Source organism: Urocampus carinirostris, chromosome 19, assembly GCF_059441175.1.
Source record: "Urocampus carinirostris isolate Australia breed hairy pipefish chromosome 19, RoL_Ucar_1.0, whole genome shotgun sequence".
NCBI lineage: Eukaryota > Metazoa > Chordata > Actinopteri > Syngnathiformes > Syngnathidae > Urocampus > Urocampus carinirostris.
In genome coordinates, this window is record NC_142367.1 from 21,187,700 (window position 1) to 21,207,860 (window position 20,161).

General features: G+C 40.9%; 1 protein-coding gene across 1 annotated transcript in view; it reads left to right on the forward strand.

The window, feature by feature from the left end:
- The first annotated feature begins 4,049 nt into the window (after positions 1-4,049).
- The window catches only part of tbkbp1 (TBK1 binding protein 1), a 52,950-nt gene continuing 36,838 nt past the window's right edge, over positions 4,050-20,161 (forward strand). The window contains exon 1 of the mRNA XM_088323293.1: positions 4,050-4,185. The gene's annotated coding sequence lies outside the window, so the exon portion shown is untranslated. The remainder of the gene's footprint in view (positions 4,186-20,161) is intronic.

Here is a 20,161-nt window from a genome sequence, read left to right on the forward strand (position 1 = left end):
TGTAAAATCGATCTTTTCTTAGCAACGAGGTTCAGGAATGAATCAGTGAAGAAAAAGGGCTGAGGAACATCACAAGCCAGCAGGTTATATAGAGGCGCTTACGTAAGAAACACCCACCAGGGTTTTATTTATTGTGCACACCGCTGCTGGCTGGCTCGTTCTGTTCGATTTTGCCCCACCAAAATAAAGCAAGGAGTAGATTAGGAAGAGCGGGCAAAACTCCACAGAAGAGGCATTTTTTTGTTCAATAACGCCGTTTTACGGATAGTTCTGAAAGCTAAGTTGGAAATTTACGCTGTCAGAAGAGCAGCTTCAGCAACAGAATGCACACACACGCTTCTTTAAAGTATTCGCCATCAGTCAATGGTTTTCTGTGCATTTATATGCAGTGAGCACTGTGATGGCTTGCTTCAGTGGTGGTGTTTTTAGCAGCGACAAAGGTTTTTAGGGTCTGTGTTTGTTTGCTACCTGAACACAGCGCGTTTTAATGTCTCCGCCTTGAATTCGTGTTCATGTTTCGTCTTGTAATGACGTTTAACACTTGATGCGCGAGGTACTTGGCTCTCGAGGCATAATGCACAAAACAGCACGGTCATTTTTTGCACAAAGCCCCAGTCATCTGTCCAAGCTGGCTGGAAAGAACGCGATGTTTTCGCTCGAGGAGCCGTCATGATTCGTTCATTTATCGCGCTCGTGTGTTTCGTTGGCTGGGTTAAGACACGGAGCTCTCCTTTGCGAGGCGCCGCGCAAACACGCGCTGACACACGGAGGGGCGCTAACGTAAAGGGTAAATGGTCTGCATTTATATAGCGCTTTTCAAGTAAAGCTTCTAAATAACACGGTGCGCAAGTGCAAATGTCTAAATTTCAGGTAAATGCGCTTTAAAAAAAAAAAATCATTATTATTTTGCCGTACGCTTACGTGCCACTGGTTAATCCCTCGGCAACCTATGACACGCGTGCCAGCAGTGGCACGCGTGTCATAGGTTGCCGACCCCTGCTCTATAGCAAAACGTTATATTGGGTATTTTTGTATTCTATGTTTATTTTATTATTTTATTTTTCAACACAAGGATACTGCTGGAATTGTGAATTTCCCTATGGGGATGAATAAAGTATCTATCTCTCTATCTATGACAATTTCTTTGAGCAGAATCAAGTACCGTAGAAACTGGTTTATGAATAAACCACACCCATTACGTTTGCGAAAGAAAATACATTTTGTACATCGTGGAATTAAACATTTAGCAATAAAGACAGTAAATGCAAAGGTTTTATTAACAGACCCTTCTCTCGAAATGGTGCTTGTAACATGGCTGTCATGATTGCCGATTCAAGGCACTTGTGACTGCCCAATTGGCGCCAATAGCCCTGAGAGCTGATTGGCTAAGAGACTCTTTTGAAACCGTCTGATCGCTACGACCCTATGCTCCCAGCTAGGCAAGCTCATTCCGTCCGACATTTTTTCTGCCCAGTTTTCTTCTGCCTGATATCCGTTGCCAACCTGTTTCCGGACCTGACTCTGCCCTGTTCTGCCTTCCCGATATCCGACCTGTTTTGCCCCACTACCTGCCTGACACCTGTTACCGACCTTGTTTCCGAACTTGATACCGCCCTTGCTCTCCCGTCCCGGCTAACGACTAGTATTCATGCAAGTCTACGATCATCCTAGCTCGACACGGAAGTAGCACTTCCACGTTTCCCGCCACCTGCTACCAGTGTCCGTCTATCCTCAGATCGTGGAAGCAAGCCCTTTTCTCCCTTGTATCAATAAAACTGAGTAAACCAACGCTACTGGGTCCTGTTTCCGTTCCTGGCTTGTGACAATGGCAGTAACACAGCATTAAAAGGGCACTCATAATGGTGTTGTTACAAAGATCAGATTGACGCTCGTTTGTGGAGTTAGAGCACCCACTAGAGGGCAACTTGTTCATGGCGTTCCATTTGTAATGGGCCACTGAAAAATAGTTCCTGGGAGTTAACATTTTGTGGTTTACAGAAGCTGCCAAACTTACGAACGAGATATCCGGACGATCGTACTTGAAGTTGAATATGTTCGAAAGTTGCTCCAATGCTATATTTTGTATGTTTAAGTTTTGCATAAGTAACCTGTATTGTTTGGTACTAAAAAAATAAACAGTTCATAAAATAATATGATCTAAAAAGATAAAGTTAAGTTTAACTTACTTTTGGAATATGCGCGTCAAGAGGTCCTGCTCTGTGGTAAAATGTGGCCGAAAAAAAGCCATCCAAACCTTTTCTCAACCGCATCAATCTTTCTTATTCCACTTTCATTTCAAAAGGAACAGCTCGCCTCTTCTTTATCCTTTACGCCAACCATATGGAATGGATGACGAGATATTAAACAATAAAGATGTCAAGCGCTGGAGATACAGTATAGAATGTTTACACACGAACTAGGAAGAGGAAGTAGATTTCTTCTTCGGGGTGGATGCTGGGGGACCTCTCACAGCTCCACAGGCCGGTAGTGGCGGAATAAAGCACTACAGTACTGTCCTGTACTCGGAAAAAGGTGCACACAATACAAACTCTAACTTACAGCAATGTCCGGATAGTTTTCGACATCCCGAATTTGTTTTTCCTATCTATCGTTTATCCTAAGTCGAAAGGTCGTAGGTAGGGGAGCATCCCTATTATTTTTCATATGGGACACAGGCTCAGGCATTATTATTATTTTATAGATTTGATCAAATCATTAAAAACCACAAAGTGAAATAAAATGTGCTGCAGATTTAATTACCCTCTATGTTCTGGTCTGGAGCCTTCGTTCCGAAAATGCTGGTCTACTGGAGCCAAGAAGAAATCCACACGTTCGAGAGCGTTCTCCATTCGGGCCCTGGTGCTGTGGAATGCTCTTGCACATAATGCCCTTACGTGGGTTTTAGATCAGGGGATGGTGTAATAGTTTTCTTCATTTTTCTCATGTTGAGGTTTTTGAGTTTTTCCTTGCCCTCATGTAGGTTTTAGATCAGGGGATGGTGTAATAGTTTTCTTCATTTTTCTCATGTTGAGGTTTTTGAGTTTTTCCTTGCCCTCATGTAGGTTTTAGATCAGGGGATGGTGTAATAGTTTTCTTCATTTTTCCCATGTTGAGGTTTTTGAGTTTTTCCTTGCCCTCATGTAGGTTTTAGATCAGGGGATGGTGTAATAGTTTTCTTCATTTTTCTCATGTTGAGGTTTTTGAGTTTTTCCTTGCCCTTATGTGGGTTTTAGATCAGGGGATGGTGTGATAGTTTTCTTCATTTTTCTCATGTTGAGGTTTTTAAGTTTTTCCTTGCCCTTATGTGGGTTTTAGATCAGGGGATGGTGTGATAGTTTTCTTCATTTTTCTCATGTTGAGGTTTTTGAGTTTTTCCTTGCCCTTGTGTAGGTTTTAGATCAGGGGATGGTGTAATAGTTTTCTTCATTTTTCTCATGTTGAGGTTTTTGAGTTTTTCCTTGCCCTTGTGTAGGTTTTAGATCAGGGGATGATGTCATAGTTTCCTTAATTTTTCTCATGTTGAGGTTTTTGAGTTTTTCCTTTCCCTTATGTAGGTTTTGGATCAGGGGATGGTGTAATAGTAGTCTAGTCCGTGCAGCCCTTTGAGACTCCTTGTGATTAAGGTCCACACAAATAAACATGACTTGACTTGAATTGTCTGGGGAGCCGGTTTGGTGGTTTTCAAATCTCTTTAAAAAACAAGAAAGAGTCAAAAATATTTACTTTTCTGTTTTTTGGGGTCAAAATGTCCCAGACCCCCATTTATTACACTGCATGGATATTTCTAAAAACAAAATTTGTTGTTTTTCTTCGATACCATTCCCATGGTCAAAGTAATAATTACAATGTTTCCAGATACAATTCAGCTAAGAAAACTCCGAGTTGACCTGGCTGGGTAGAAAATATTCCCAGCGTCATCTCTCGTAAAGTGTCGTCATCACAAGCCAGAAGAAGAGACAGACTGACGCTGCTCTTCACGAGACATCATCAGCATCCTCCTCCTCCTCCTCCTTTCCATCCACACAGCGCGATACGAGGCTGAGCACGGGCGACTTCCAGCGGCTCGACGCTATCCTCTCTCCCGCTTGCTCCCGAGAGAAGGATCCTTTTGACTCCTTCATTTTTTCCCCCTTCCCACGGACGCGGCCATGTCCCCGACGGTGGATCGCCCGGCGACGGCACAACGTGAGTTACGATTCGTCGAGTTTTTCCACCTCTACCTCGCTCGTGGACGCGCATTTCGGCTGTAACTCACGCGCGCGCGCATGGTACACAACGTTCAGACGCGTTTTTGCGACAATAATCAGGATAAAGCATGGAAGCTATCTGCAAAAGTAGCCCACGTTTGGCGCTGGAGTCATTTTAGGGAGGAGGCAAAAAAAGGAAGCAAACAATTTGAAGCAACCTGCTTTTTGCAAATGACAGCTGATAATATATGAACTTTGCAAGGCTGGGGACATAATTCGAACGTTTTGTGCACGATATGTCGAAAACTTCGATATTTGAATTAAGACGAGGAAATTGGAAATGTCTTTGAGAAATCCGATTCATTGATTAATTTGATTGGGAAAATAATCGGTTGTTGCAGCCCTACTTGCGACAAACAATGGACTTGACTAAAACTAAAATCATGAGTAAAGCTCCACCTAAAAGAAAACTACTTAATCATCCTGGAAGGGGGATTATCTCAAGGTTTCATCATTTTTCTCGTGTTGAGGTTTTTGAGTTTTTCCTTGCCCTCATGTAGGTTTTAGATCAGGGGATGGTGTCATAAATAGTCTGTGCAGCCCTTTGAGACTCCTTGTGATTAAGGGGATCACAAATAAACATGAATTGACTTGAGGTTTTTGAGCTTTTCCTTGCCCTCATGTTTTAGATCAGGGGATTGTCGCGATTGCCCTTACCTGGGTTCGCTCGTTTGGCGCCAGTTACTGTTCGTTGCCTGATTGGCTCCCCTCCTATTTAAACTCAGTGCTCCCATTCACTTCTTGTCAGTCTGTCAGTATCCGGTATCGATCCCGTCCTGTCCAGTATCCTGCTCGTGTATCCAGTATCCGGTATCAATCCCATCTGTCCCGTCCTGTCCGGTATGCTGCTAGTGTATCCAGTATCTATCCTGTCCTGTCCGATATCCTGCTCGTGTATCCAGCATTCGGTATCGATCCCTTCTGTCCCGTCCTGTCCGGTATCCTGCTAATGCATCCAGTATCCGGTATCGATCCCGTCCTGTCCGCTATCCTGCTCGTGTGTCCAGTATCCGGTATCGATCCCGTCTGTCCCGTCCTATCCGGTATCCTGCTCGTGTATCCAGCATCCGGTATCGAACCCGTCTGTCCCGTCCTGTCCGGTATCCTGCTAGTGTATCCAGTATCCGGTATCTATCCCGTCTCTTCGTCCTGTCTGGTATCTTGCTCGTGCATCCTGTATCAGGTATCCATCCTGCCTGTCCCATCGTGTCCGGTATCTGCTCGTGTATCCTGTATCTGGTTTCGATCTCGTCTACCCCTGACTTCCTGTTTTCCCGTCCCTGACTTCTCTGTCTCACTTCTTCTGCCCAGCGATCGCCGAATCACTGGCATCTTTATACATTCCCAAAATATGGACAATGTTGGCTTTTTACGTGATTTATTGAATATAAAAATAGATAATAGATAATAATCGGATAACCATTTCTTCATTGATTTTGCCCAAACTCGTTCTCTACGATTTAATTTTTTTTAAATAAAGTAGACCCCCAGGATACAACATTAATCAATTCTGAGGTGGGGATTGTAATATATTGCCATATAGCAGGGGATAAAAACCTATGGTAATTACCTAATATCTTTCGAACCCTTGCTACCCCGGATAAAAACATTAAAAACCCAAAAGATAGTATATAGGTAGTACTACCTAAACGTGACACATACGTATAAAGAATAGCTTTATTTACCACTTTGTATGACGTGATTCGTGCTGGCCCAGTTGTTAAGATTTCGGTTGGACCCAAACGCAGAGAAGCATGAGCAGAGGCTGGGAGGCTTGAAAAACAGATGACGATAACAAAACACAGGAACAAAGTAACAAACAAAAGTCAATGGGCTGAGAAATGATCTAGTATCCCTATACACAAGTGTTTCCGTGGAGTGATTTTCTGTTACACCTTGCTTGTTTTGCATTGTGTTGTCGTGTAGTCACCACCTACTCGTGGTGAGTTAGCGTAGCATCACACTACCACTGCGTTTTGTGTTTTTTTTTTCTGGTGTTGTCATCAAGGAGGATTTGTCAGCCTTTTATTTTGAGAGGCTGGATGCCGTTTGGCCGTTTTGGGGAGTGCCAGCATGGCATTGACGCAATCGGAAGGAGAAAATTGTCACCAAGAGCAGCAGATGTGCTGCCATGCTCGGCGGCAGCTCGGATATCAACGAGCAAGCCTTGTTCTCTTTGTGCAGGTGTTTTTTTGTGCATCTTTGCAAGGTGTTGCAAGCTAAGCAAAAACCAAAAAAAGGACGATTTTTTTGCTGAGGAGAACTGAATGAAATAAAGAGTCAAAGCTGGAGTAGAAGCTATACAGCAAAACCGTACCAAAAATGTTTACGGCTAGTATAAGTAACCTGTATTGTATTGTACTAAACATAAACATTTCATTAAATAATATGCTATACAAAGATAAATAAAGTTGAGTTTAACTTACTTTTGGAAGACGGGCTTCAAGAGTTAGGTGACTTCCTCCTCCCTGGGAAAAAGTGGCCGAAAAAAGTGATCCAACCATTTTCTCAACCGCGTCAGTCTTTCTTATTCCACTTTCATTTCAAAAGAAACGGCTCACCTATTCTTTACACTTTACACCAACCATATTGAATGGATGCACGAGATATTAAACAATAAAAATGTCAAACTTCTTAGTGCACTGGAGATACAGTATAGAATGTTTACTCACGAACTAGGATGAGGAAGTGGATTTCTTCTTTGGGGTGGATGCTGGGTGAGCTCTCACAGCGCCACCACATGCCGGTAGCAGCGGAAAGAAACACGACAGTCATGTCCTGTACTCGGAAAATGCACAATACAAAATCTGAGTTACAGCAATGTCCGAATATTTTTCGACATCCCGAAAAAAATGTTCGTATCTACCGTTTTTCGTAACTCGAATGTTCGTAAGAAAGGGAGCGTATGTACAACCAAATATTAGTGTTCTTCTTTGGTGGTTTTAAAACAGGGGTTACCAAAATGGTGTCTCCTAAGAACAGCAGAGTAGCCTGCAGACTAGTTCTGAAAATAGCTCACCAGTCATGGCAATTTTCTATGAATTTTGATTTCAAACTGACATGAGAAATTATTGACGTGTCAATGCCTTTAAATATATGATAAATTCTTCCAAATCTATCTTATATTTTACATACTGTATGTTTATCACTCAGTACCCAAAATGTTTTAGTGGTTGACTGCGGCTATTTTTACCCTACATTTAATACTTATACCGGAGCCATATCCCCTAGCGGGAGGTGGCTAGAGTCAAGAAGACATTCACATTATTGACTCTTTCTAGGAGGGGATTCCCAGCCCCCTTGCTCAACCCAACTGAAGTGTGGCAAAATCTGATAGTCATTTGGTGACCAAACCCCCATTTCCAACCCCTAATGCCGAGCGCCAAGAAGGGAGGTATACCACCAGTAGGTAAGTCTTAGGTATGACCCGGCCGAGGCTCAAAACCAGTCTCAGGGGCTGGTGCCCTACCCCCAAGGCTGGTCTTAATACTTACAGTAATAGCGTGATAATGACGTAGCAAAATTATAATTAGCTACCATCAGTGTTCCCTCTAAGCTGCGCGCGTGTGCTATTGCGCACTGCTCGCACATTCTCAGCGCACAAAAAAATCTAGCCAGCGCACAAAAATCAGGGCTCAAAATTACGAATTAAGAAGCGACTTAAGACAAAGTTACAGTGCATGAAGGTAAAAATACACGGGTTCCCCTGGCGCTGTGTCCTAAATGCGGTATTTTGAAGTCGAGTCGAAGGAGAACAGAGTTGAGTAAAGTTAGTAGAGTTTGCCGGGGAACCGACTCCTTCGGCTTGGCTCACACAAAGGAACCGGCTCTTTCGGGTCCTAAACGGCTCTTCAGGTTGTTTTTGCTTCTTTAATCCCAACATGACCAAATATTATGTTAAATTATGCACAAAATGACTTAAAAGAAGGGGGGAATAGAACTAAAAAGAAAAAAAAAATACCAAAATGAAAAAGTAGTGAAAAGCTGAGGAAAAAAAGAAGGTAAAATTTAGAAAAAAAAGCCAGAAAAAAGAAAAGAAAGAAACGTAGGAAAAAAGTAAATAGAGAACAAAAAGAAAAAAGTAACAGCTCGGAAAAAATAAACACAATGAGACTTTTTTCAAAGGAATTTTTTAAAAAGTAGAAAAAAAACACAGAAAAAAGAAAAAAAACAGATTGTGTTGCTTTCAAATAATTTCCAATTATATCAAGTGAATCTTGTTGCCAACAATGTACTTCCACTAAAAAATGTGATTAAGTACAGTTCTGTATCTTGCAACCGACTCAATAAGCCCCAAAAATGTTAATATTATGCGACAAAATATATCAGGAAATAAAAAGAAATGGATATCTTGAGAAAGAATTGAAAGAAGAAACGACGTTTGTAGGCAATAGTACATGAGTCAATTCATTCAAAAGAGAAAAATAATTTTGCATTCCCGGAAACTCAGCAAAATGTAACTTGATGTCAAGTTTTGGACATGTTTGCTAATAAATGATCTTGCCACACTTGGGATTGCCGTTGCTCACTGTTGTTTCAAGCGTTGCTCACCGACTTTGTGTGAACGCTCAGACCCGTAAGGAAAATTACAGGGAACATTGGCAACCATACTGGTAGACCTTTGCACTCATAAATAACAAAGAGTAGCTCTCGGCTTTGAAAAGATTCTAAAATGTAAAGGTACTCCAAGGGTATGTGAGTTTTCTGTAAAATACCTTTTAAAGGAATATATAAATCATTTGAAATTAACGATTCAAATGCTAACTTATTGTTTTGAGCGTATTTTTAAGGCTAATCGAAACCAGCTAACACGGTACCGGGTTCTAATTAAACGCAAAATATTGAGTCACGTATTTTAACCACAGGGTTGGGTAGGGTTACTTTAACTGGATTACTTTCAATGACTTTTGGATTACTCCAATACCAAATATGCTAGTAAAAGACAAAATAAACTAAATATGAATAAAATGATGACTCAAAACACATGGTAAGCTTTCTCTCCTGGCTTTGATTTTTTTGATCTCCGGCAAAACGAACATAAAATGCGACAGAAACAAAATGAAAATAAATCCAAACAGCTTGCCAACATCATTTTTGCCGTTCCATGTATTCCGTTACTCCCCAAGCCTGCACAAAATGGAGTCATTTTATTCATATTTAGTTTCTTTTGTCTTTTATTAGCATATTTGGTATTGGAGTAATCCAAAAGTAATTGAAAGTAATCCAGTTAAAGTAACCCTACCCAACCCTGTTTAACCAATGGTTCCCAAACTTTTGCAGTCTGGCGTCCTGTTGAATTCCTAGCGCCCCATATTGAAATGCTTAACCTAGAGAAAACAGCACCATCTTCTGGCGAGCTTTGTTAGCGTTGCTTTCTGTTGACCATGTTTTATTTTTCAATTCTTCCATCAATAGAAGTACCCACCCACCTATGAAATGCCCTCAATATCACTTCAAGCTCATTAAAATAGTGGTCTGGAGAATTTTCAAAATAAAACATCTCAAAATAACATTCCAATTATTTCTTTTGATATGTCTTCATAACAAAACAATGTCAAATGAAATGAAATGGTCTGCATTTATATAGCGCTTTTCAAGTCAATGACTTCCCAAAGCGCTTTACAATGTGCTTCACATTTCCCAATAGCGGCCTTGCAGCCATGTAAGGCGTCAACCTGCTTATTGGGGGTATTAGGGGTTCAGTGTCTTACCCAAGGACACTTCGACATGTAACACGGACAAGCCGGGATTCGAACTGGGATCTCTTGATCCCAAGACGAGCGTTCTATCTCCTGAGCTACTGCCGCCCCACTTGTAGATTCACCTTCTTCGTCTTTTACTTGTAATCCTTTTTACATGCCGTGATCATTTTCAAGATGCTGGTACGAATGACTTGTGTTCCCTCTGGATTTAGAGACTATGCAAAAGTAAATTCTGCAACGGGTGTTTTCTTCTGTTCCACGTCAGCTTTCTCAAAACCAAAATAGGTCCCAACAAGTCATGTACCGCCCTTCTTCACTGCAATCTTCGTTTCCTTCTCGTTTGTTGACTCTGGGACTATGTTTACGGAGTCCGCCATGACACTCAATGAGCTCACGCGGTGGGTGTGGTATAGTGTGGTGCTTGCAAACTTTGAATCGCGTTTATTGGCTTGTGCTATTCTTAAAACCTGCCTGTGATTGGTCGGCGCTTTCAAAACTGGAACAATTGCGGTTGGCCCCTCACTACAAAATCTTGAAAAAAAACGCAGTGTTTTGCGGTTTCACAACCGCACTACGTCACATCTCGATGTCGATTCGATTTCGGTTAATCGTGCAGCCCGAACGTGTTGTGTACAAATGTTCAAACTTCTGACTTCGGACTGCCGCCCCCCTACCGCCCCCCTTCTTCCTCACTGCCCCCCCAGATCTTTCCACCGCCCCCAGGTGGCGGTACCGCCCACTCCGGGAACCACCGATATAAACCAACCTCAAAAACATTATGATTTTGTCTTATATCGTCATTTTTTTATACGAACCCAAAGAAAATCAAAGATATTTTTTAAAATGTCATACATTTATAGTTTAGTGACATTCAAAATAAGAAAAATATACATCGGTGGACATTTAACTTGCAAGGAGAACAGGAGAGCACACAAACCTCAGATAGGAAATCCCAACAGAAGCACTTATTTTTATCAAATCTCTTAGGTTATAAAAGCAGATCTGCCCTAAAGGGTGTGGACATCAAGGAACAGCAACATGATTGGTCAATGAGAATGATGTAAACAGAGCACGACTATCGCTAGTAACACGTCAGCTAGCCGGCTAATTGACGAACCTTGGCTCTAAGCCAGGGATGTCAAACTCATTTTAACTCGGGGGCCACACGATAGAACAAACATTCTGTTGGGGGCCGGACTAGTAGATTAAAGAGAAAGAAAAAGAGAGATAAAGAAACAAGAGAAAGAGGGAGGTAAAAGGAGAGAGGGTGGGACAAAGAAAGAAAAAAAGGGGAGAGGGAGAGAGCGTGAGAAACAAAAGAGAAGTCGTGAGAGAGGGGGAAAGAAAAGGAGAGGAAGAAAGAAATCCAAAGAGGAATAGAAAGACAGAAGGAGAGAAAAGAGAAAAGAAAGTGCGAAGGGTATGAAGAGAGAAAGAGAAAAGGAAAAAAGGAAGTTAGAGCAAATGAAGTTAAAAAGACAGACAGACAGACAGAGAAAGAGAGAGAGAGAGAGAGAGAGAGAGAGAAACAAATACAAGTACAGTGTCTTTGTGAGAGGAACCCGGCTTTGGCAACATCAAGTTGACACATTTCAACCTGCAGCTTGTTTTTCTCTTGCGCTTCTCTGTGTGTTGTCTCGCCGGCCGGATTCAATCCCTTAGCGGGCCTGATCCGGCCTGCGGGCCGCCTGTTTGACACCTGTGCTCTAAGCTTTGACTCAACGTATGAGATCATTTGTCTCACTCTGTGGTAGCATCACCACTGGATACACACTCTCACACATACTACACGAGCGCTGAGGAGTATGGCTGCCGTCCTTTGATTTCACTCCGCTGCGCTCTTCTCTCGGTATGATGTGTGAGTTTTACGTAAGACGCTCTGACAAACTCAAAAAGGAGAAAAAAAAAGCATCTTTTTATGTGAGGTCGCAACACTGAGACTCGCTGCGAAAGGGAACTGAGAGATGAAGGAAACAGCAGCACACACTACTGAAATAATGTCACTTTTATAAACAGTATCCCTCTCACATACTCATGAGAATCTGTGATGGCCTCAACAACAGTCGAAAGCTGAGTTCGCACAAAATTTACACGCTGGTGCAAGCACGATTGTAATACTCCCACACACACTACTAAAATAATCTCAGTTTCAACGCATTACCAAAACCCTCTCTCATACTCATCTGAAATCATAATACACCCACGACTGAAATGTTTTCATACAAAATGTAAAAACCGGCACACGAACCACTGAAATAATCCTACAAACACTACTAAAATAATCTGGGTTTCATAAACACAATTCCAAAACCCTCTCTCATAAATATCTGACATCATAATACACCCACGACTTTAATGTTTTCATACAAAATGTAAAAACCGGCACACGAACCACTGAAATAATCCTACAAACACTACAGAAATAATCTGAGTTTCATGAACACAATCCCGAAACCCTCTCTCATAAATATCTGAAATCAAAATACACCAAAGACTTAAGTGTTTTCAAACTACATTTAATCACCTGTACACATTCTACTGAAATATCTGAGTTTCATGAGCACAATCCTGAAACCCTCTCTCATACACACCTGCAATCATAGTACACCCACGACTGAAAGTTTTTATACCAAATTTAAACACCGGCACACAAACTACTGAAAAAATCCGAGTTTCATGAACACAATCCTGAAACCCTCTCTCATACAAACCTACAATCATAGTACACCCACGACTGAAAGGTTTCATACCAAATTCAAACACCGGCACACAAACGACTGAAATAATCTGAGTTTCATGAACACAATCCTGAAACCCTCTCTCATACACATCTGCAATCATAGTACACCCACGACGGAAAGTTTCCATACCAAATTCAAACACCGGCACACAAACAACTGAAATAATCTGAGTTTCATGAACACAATCCCAAAACCCTCTCTCATACACATGAGAAATATTAATACAACCACTACTTAAATATTCCAAAATGTATACAGTTTATGCACTATTGAAATAATCTCACACACAATACTTAAATGATCACTCTCATTGGCCAATAAAACACTCTCGCATATTTTTTCCGCTTATTTATGCACTATTAAAATCCTCTCAGTTATATAAACGAAATCCCAAAACACTCTCTCATACACATATGAAATTAGAACCCACATAAACCAGCTTTTTTCATCCAAAATTGAAAACACACTACTGAAATAATACCCTACACACTACTGAAATAATTTGAGTTTCATGTCACGATTCTAGAACACTCTCTCATAAATATATGAAATCAAAATACACCCACGATTTAAGTGTTTTCAAACGGAATCTAATCACCTGTACACAACTACTGAAATAATCCTACACAGACTACTGAAATAATCTAAATTTCACGGACACAATCCCAAACCCCTCTCTCATACACATCTGAAACCATAATACAACCACTATTTAAAAATGTAAACACCAGCTCACGTACTTTTGAAATAATCTCACACATTGCTACATGAATTATCCCTTTTATTGGCCAATGAAACACTCTCACAAATATTTTTTGCCGCTTATAAATGCACCACTGAATTAATCTCAGTTTTATGACCACAATCCAGAAACACTCTCTCATATACATCTGAATTTATAACACACACTCGCCTGACAATTTCTCATACAAAATTTAAACATTGGCACGCACTACTGAAAATTTCTATCGCACAGGACTCAAATGATGAGAAACACTCACAAATGACTGATGTTTCATGCTCATGTACTACTGAAAACAATTCTCAATCCCTCTCACATAAAATCCAAAATCATAACTACTGAAATGCCATAGAAAATGTAAACACCGGCTCACGCGTTCCTGAAAATTTCACACGCAAGCCACAGACACTATCCCTCTCATATGCCAATAAAACACTCTCACATAAAACTCCTTTATGAACGTCTGAAATAATCATGCATGTAGTGAAAAAACACAAACTACAGAAATTCGTGTCACGCACTCCTCTCATGCTCTCACATTTTACGAAATCATTCATAACTTTCTGACAGACTGTCTCTCTTTCTTTATCTCTAACTCACTTTCTCTCTCTCTTCCTCTCTCTCCTCCTCCTCTCTTTCTTTTCAAACTCTTTTTATCTCTCTATTTCTGACGCAATTTCTCTAAATCTCTATCTTTCTTTCTTTCTCTCTGCCTCTCTCTTTCTGACACGCTTTCTCTTTTTCTTTCTCTAAATCTCTGTCTCTCTTTCTTTCTCCCCTCCTCTATTTTTCCAACATATTTCTCTCTCTCTCTCTTTCTGATACACTTTCTCTCTTTCTCTTTAAATCTCTCTATTTCAAACTCTATTTTGTCTATCTTTTTGACACACTTTCTCTCTTTCTCTAAATCACTGTCTCTCTCTCTCTTTCCCTATCCCTCATTTTCAAACTCTTTTTATCTCTCCCTTTCTGACACACTTTCTCCCTACTCTTAATCTCTCTCTCTCTCTTTCAAACTCTTTTTCTCTCTCTTTCTGACACACTTTCTCTCTTTCTCTAAATCTCTGTCTTTCTTTTTCATTTCCTCTCTCTTTTTTTCAATCTCTTTCTCTCTTTCGGACACTTTCTCTCTTTCTTTTTCCAAATCTCTATCCCTTTCTTCTTCTTTTCCTCTCTCTCTTTTTCAAACTGTTTTTATCTCACTATTTCTGACACACTTTTTCTCTTTCTTTAAATCTCTATCTTCCTTTCTCTCTCTCTTTCTTTTTCAAACGGTTTCTCTCGCTCATTCTGACCCACTTTTTTCTCTCTAAATATATGTCTCTCTTTCCTCCTCTCTTTCTCTCATTCTCTTTCTTTAAATTTCTGTCTTTCTTTCTCTCTCTTTCTTTCTGGCACATTTTCTCTCTTTCTCTTCTTTTTCCCTCTTTTTTTTAATTTTCAAAACATGAATAGATTTATTTTTGGCCATGAAACCGATGAAATGGATGTTTTAGTTTGGTTTGATGTCCTAAAATAACAACATATGATGTTATTAATTTGTTATTACCAAGCCAATGATTTAAAAATAGGGTTAAATAGACTTAGGGTTAAAAAAAGATATTTTACTAAAAAAAAAAAAAAAAAATCACTGATGAGCTATTTTCACAACAGGACTGCAGGCACTTGAACTGACCTTAGGGGGCACTCTAGTGCTCGCAGGGAGACCCTTGGTTTAGGGCACAGGTGTCAAACAGGCGGCCCGCGGGCCATATCAGGCCCGCTAAGGGGTTCAATCTGGCCCGCGAGACAACACTCGGAGAAGCGCAAGAGAAAAACAAGCTGCAGGTTGAAATATGTCATCTTGATGTTGCCAAAGCCAGGTGCCTCTCACAAAGACATTGTACTTGTATTTCTTTCTATCTCTCTTTTTTTCACTATCTGTCTCTCTTTTTCTTTGTTCCTCTTTGTCTCTTCCTCTTCCTGTGTCTTTTTACCTTCTTTTGCTCTCTCTCTTGCTTTCCCACTCTCTCTTTCTCCCCTTCTCTCTTTCTCTTTTTATTTCTTTCTTTCTCTCTCTTTCTCTTCCCCTCTCTCGCTATTTCTCTTTAATCTCTTTTGGTTCTCTGTCTCTCTCTCTCTCTCTGTCTTTCTCTGTCTCTCTCTCTCTCTGTCTCTCTTTTTCTGTCTCTCTCTCTCTTTTTCTGTCTCTCTCTCTCTCTCTTTTACCCCTTTTCTCCCACTCTGTCTCACTCTCTTTTTCTCTTCCTTTGTTGCTCTTTGTCTCTTTCTCTGTGTCTTTTAACCTCTTTTGCTCAACTTCCCTTTTTCCTCTTCTCTCTTTTCTCTTTCTCTCTTCATACCCTTCGCGCTTTCTTTTCTCTTCTTCTGTCTTTCTATTTCTCTTTGGATTTCTTTCTTCCTCTCCCTTTCTTTTCCCCCTCTCTCACGACTTTTTATCTTTTGTTTCTCACGCTCTCTTCCTCTCTCTCTTTTTCTTTCTTTGTCCCGCCCTCTCTCCTTTTCCCTCCCTCTTTCTCTTATTTCTTTCTCTTTTTTCTTTCTCTTTAATCTACTAGTCCGGCCCCCGACTGAATGTTTGTTCTATTGCGTGGCCCCCGAGTTAAAATGAGTTTGACATCCCTGGTTTAGGGTGTTGATGACCCTGAGGAAGTAGCTGTTTGCAAGACCTGTAGTGACCACCAGAGGGTACAGTGGCCAGGGTGGGAAGTGTCTTTTATTGTGTATTAATTTACCTATCTATTACTATTTTCTTTTCTATTTCACGCTGTCACCAGTGTTCCGTCTCCAAGACACGTGTCTTTGAGTGTGCAGGTGCCAGACAGTGGCCGTCTGGCGGCCCGTGTTGTGCAAAACGCTGACGCACGCGTCTAAGAGCGACTCCTGTGCCAAAAACCACTCTTTGATGATTTGCGGAAACAACACCTCCGCTCTCGGCAGCTCGAGTGGGAAGACACTCCGGCGTATTCGAGAGAAGGTCGGCCTTCCCACCGGCCCAATTCCGTCCGGCAGAATTCTAATGTTCGCTAGAGATACCGGTTAAAGTAAATAAACCAAATAAAGTCATGTTTATTTGTGACGCCCTTAATCACAAAGAGTCTCAAAGAGCTGCACACACGAAAGACTATTATTACTCTATCCCCTGATCTAAAACCTACATGAGGACAAGGGAAAAACTCAAAAACCTCAAGTCAAGTCTATTTGTGACGCCCTTAATCACAAAGAGTCTCAAAGAGCTGCACAGACCAAAGACTATTATTACTTTATCCCCTGATCTAAAACCTACATGAGGACAAGGGAAAAACTCAAAAACTTCAAGTCAAGTCAAGTTTATTCGTGACGCCCTTAATCACAAAGAGTCTCAAAGGGCTGCACAGACCAAAGACTATTATTACTCTATCCCCTGATCTAAAACCTACATGAGAACAAGGGGAAAACTCAAAAACCTCAAGTCTAGTCTATTTGTGACGCCCTTAATCACAAAGAGTCTCAAAGGGCTGCACAGACCAAAGACTATTATTACTTTATCCCCTGATCTAAAACCTACACGAGGACAAGGGAAAAACTCAAAAACCTCAAGTCAAGTCTATTGGTGACGCCCTTAATCACAAAGAGTCTCAAAGGGCTGCACAGACCAAAGACTATTATTACTTTATCCCCTGATCTAAAACCTACATGAGAACAAGGGGAAAACTCAAAGACCTCAAGTCAAGTCTATTGGTGACGCCCTTAATCACAAAGAGTCTCAAAGGGCTGCACAGACCAAAGACTATTATTACTTTATCCCCTGATCTAAAACCTACATGAGGAGAAGGGAAAAACTCAAAAACCTCAAGTCAAGTCTATTGGTGACGCCCTTAATCACAAAGAGTCTCAAAGGGCTGCACAGACCAAAGACTATTATTACTTTATCCCCTGATCTAAAACCTACATGAGGACAAGGGAAAAACTTAAAAACCTCAAGTCAAGTCATGTTTATTTGTGACGCCCTGAATCACAAAGAGTCTCAAAGGGCTGCACAGACCACAGACTATTATTACTCAATCCCCTGATCTAAAACCTACATGAGGACAAGGAAAAACTCAAAAACCTCAAGTCAAGTTTATTTGTGACGCCCTTAATCACAAAGAGTCTCAAAAGGCTGCACAGAGCACAGATTATTGCAAACCACAGACTAACCTATATTTTATGTTGACAATATCTGTGTATTATTTGCCCTCATGTAGGTTTTAGATCAAGGGATGGTGTCATAATAATCCGTGCTATTGCCCCCTAGTTACCAGTGCTTACTGAGGATCTTTGATAGTTTGCTGCACCCCTTCAAAGTCCCTTGACAAAATTTTGAATCAGGATACGGGTAGCTGGGACAGGAGAACAGAGCTTGTATCGGGGTATCAATACAGGAAACAGGTCGGGATTAAAACAGGAACCAGAGTCAAAAGTGCTTGCCTTGCATGCGCTTAGGTTCGCAGACGGACTGACCAAGAGTGAACGAGAATTATGTCTTTATATAGGGGATAGGCATAATTAGGGAACGAGTGGCAGCTGGGGCTGAACGAGGGAGCGCAGGTGAGGGCAATTGGCAAATCATGACGTTAATACTTTAAAAAACTACTATTATTTTTCTAATAAATCAAATGGTACAAAAGGAAAATGGTATATCACATACATTTCAAATAATGTTTATTCTTAATTATTTTTATTTAATTCTTAAAAATACCAGATAATTTTCCGTCATAATAGGTAAACATGTAAATTAAAGGCCCACTGTGTGTAATCTTTGACTACCAGATGTGACAGTATTGTCAATTACAGACAAAAAACAGTGCCTTACGAGCACAGTGTAGCAGCAAGATGTCCTTTGAGACATTTTTGTGATTAAGGGCTATATAAATAAATCTGACTTGACTTGACTCAAACAAACATGGTGGCGACTTCTAAGTAGAGATTCCATCATGTCAAAAAAAATACAAATATCTAGACCCTTGATTTTTTTTTTAAATACAACTTTACATCGGTATGATGGTTGTACTTTTCCTAGTATTTAAATCAATGTTTATTTTTTACTGGACAAAAATAGGAGGCACGAAATATTACACACTGTCCCTTTAAGAAAACAATACTTTGAATCATTGTTTTTTTTTTGTGAAGAAAAGAAAAATGGAAATTACGCTTATTTTAATATATTTTGATAATTTACTACCTTATGTAAAACATATAGAAGCATAACAATAATGATGAATTATTATACATTGAGATGTTTTTTGAATTAATTCTCATTTTTAAGCTATATTTTCAAATCTCAAATACCCTCTTGATCCGCCTCCAGTACTATAGTACCCACATCTGAGTACTATAGTACCCACATCTGAGAAGCACTGATAAAACAACACCGTCGTAAATTAGCAACACGGCCATTATTCCGCCGGCTCGTATCGTCAGCCGCTCTTCCCGAAAGCATCCTCGAGGACGACATCACCCTGAGTTACGACCGGCCGTCGTCGGGCGGTGCAACCTCCCGTCGCCATGGCGACCTGAAAAGAGGACAAAGTAGGCATCCGAGCAGGCGCGGGGGGGACAGGGTGGTGGGCGATACGGGCACTCAAGGGGCGGGAGGAAAGAGGAGAAGGCGAGACAAAGAAACAAGCCAGAAGAGGAGAGGCCATCCATCATTCGGTGGAGAAGCTCCGAAGACCGAAAGAGACGTTTCCGTCCCGCTTGGAAGGAGGAGTTTGCTTATTATACAAGCTGAAATGACTCGTAGACAGAAAAAATATATATGGAGATAAATAAATATGATATTGATGTTGGAGGTCAACAGGTTGCCAAGGAGACAGCCTGATGTATCACAATGACTTGTGATGCATTTCTAAAGCCTGTTCAAAAAGTACACCGTGTTCATAATTAGCCACAATGTTCTGCATCGTAACCCTAGGACCTAGCCCAGGGGTGTGCAAACTTTTGAGAAAGCGAACCAGATTTGGTTAGCTGAAAACGCGTGAGGACGAGTTTTTAAGCCTGGGATTCTTTAAACTGTCTTTAATAAACTCACCTACCGTCAAAGGTCTGCAGTATTTGGCAGACCTCGTAGCTCGCCTTTGTGGCATTTTCATTTGACTCACGGGGTTTAAGCTGTTAAAGAAGCTTCCGGTTGCTTCACCTTTATACAGGGTTGCATTCAGGTTAGCTTTTTGTGGTCAGGATTTTTCGATATTCTATTCTTTGAAAACAGCAGCAGTTCCTTGGCAAATTTGACAATCACAGTTGTTTTGGATTTCGGTGAAAAAAAATACTCCAATTACCAAGTCACATTTATTTGTGACCCTTTTAGTCACAAGATATCCTCAAGGACTGAACGGGTTACAATTCCGTTATCCCCTGATCTTAAACCAACATGCGGGCAAGGAAACACTCAAAACCTCAGCACAGGGGGAATAAGAAACCGTGAGAAGGAGCCTCTTGACCTGGAAGCGACGACCCTCACAGTCAACTTTCCTTTTTTTATTTACAGTAGCCATGTCAGAAATAGGGTGAGACATAATTCTCACAGAAAGCCTAAGGCACGGTGGCCAAAGGGCTATTATTGATTTTATGACAGCGGCCATGGGTCAGCAAAAATTTGATCAAGGGCCATAAATGGCCCCCCGACCTAGCCCCTAGGACAGGGTTGTCAGCCCGTTGCTCTTGCGTCCGGCTCTTTTCCTAAAATGTTTACAAATGGAAAAATAT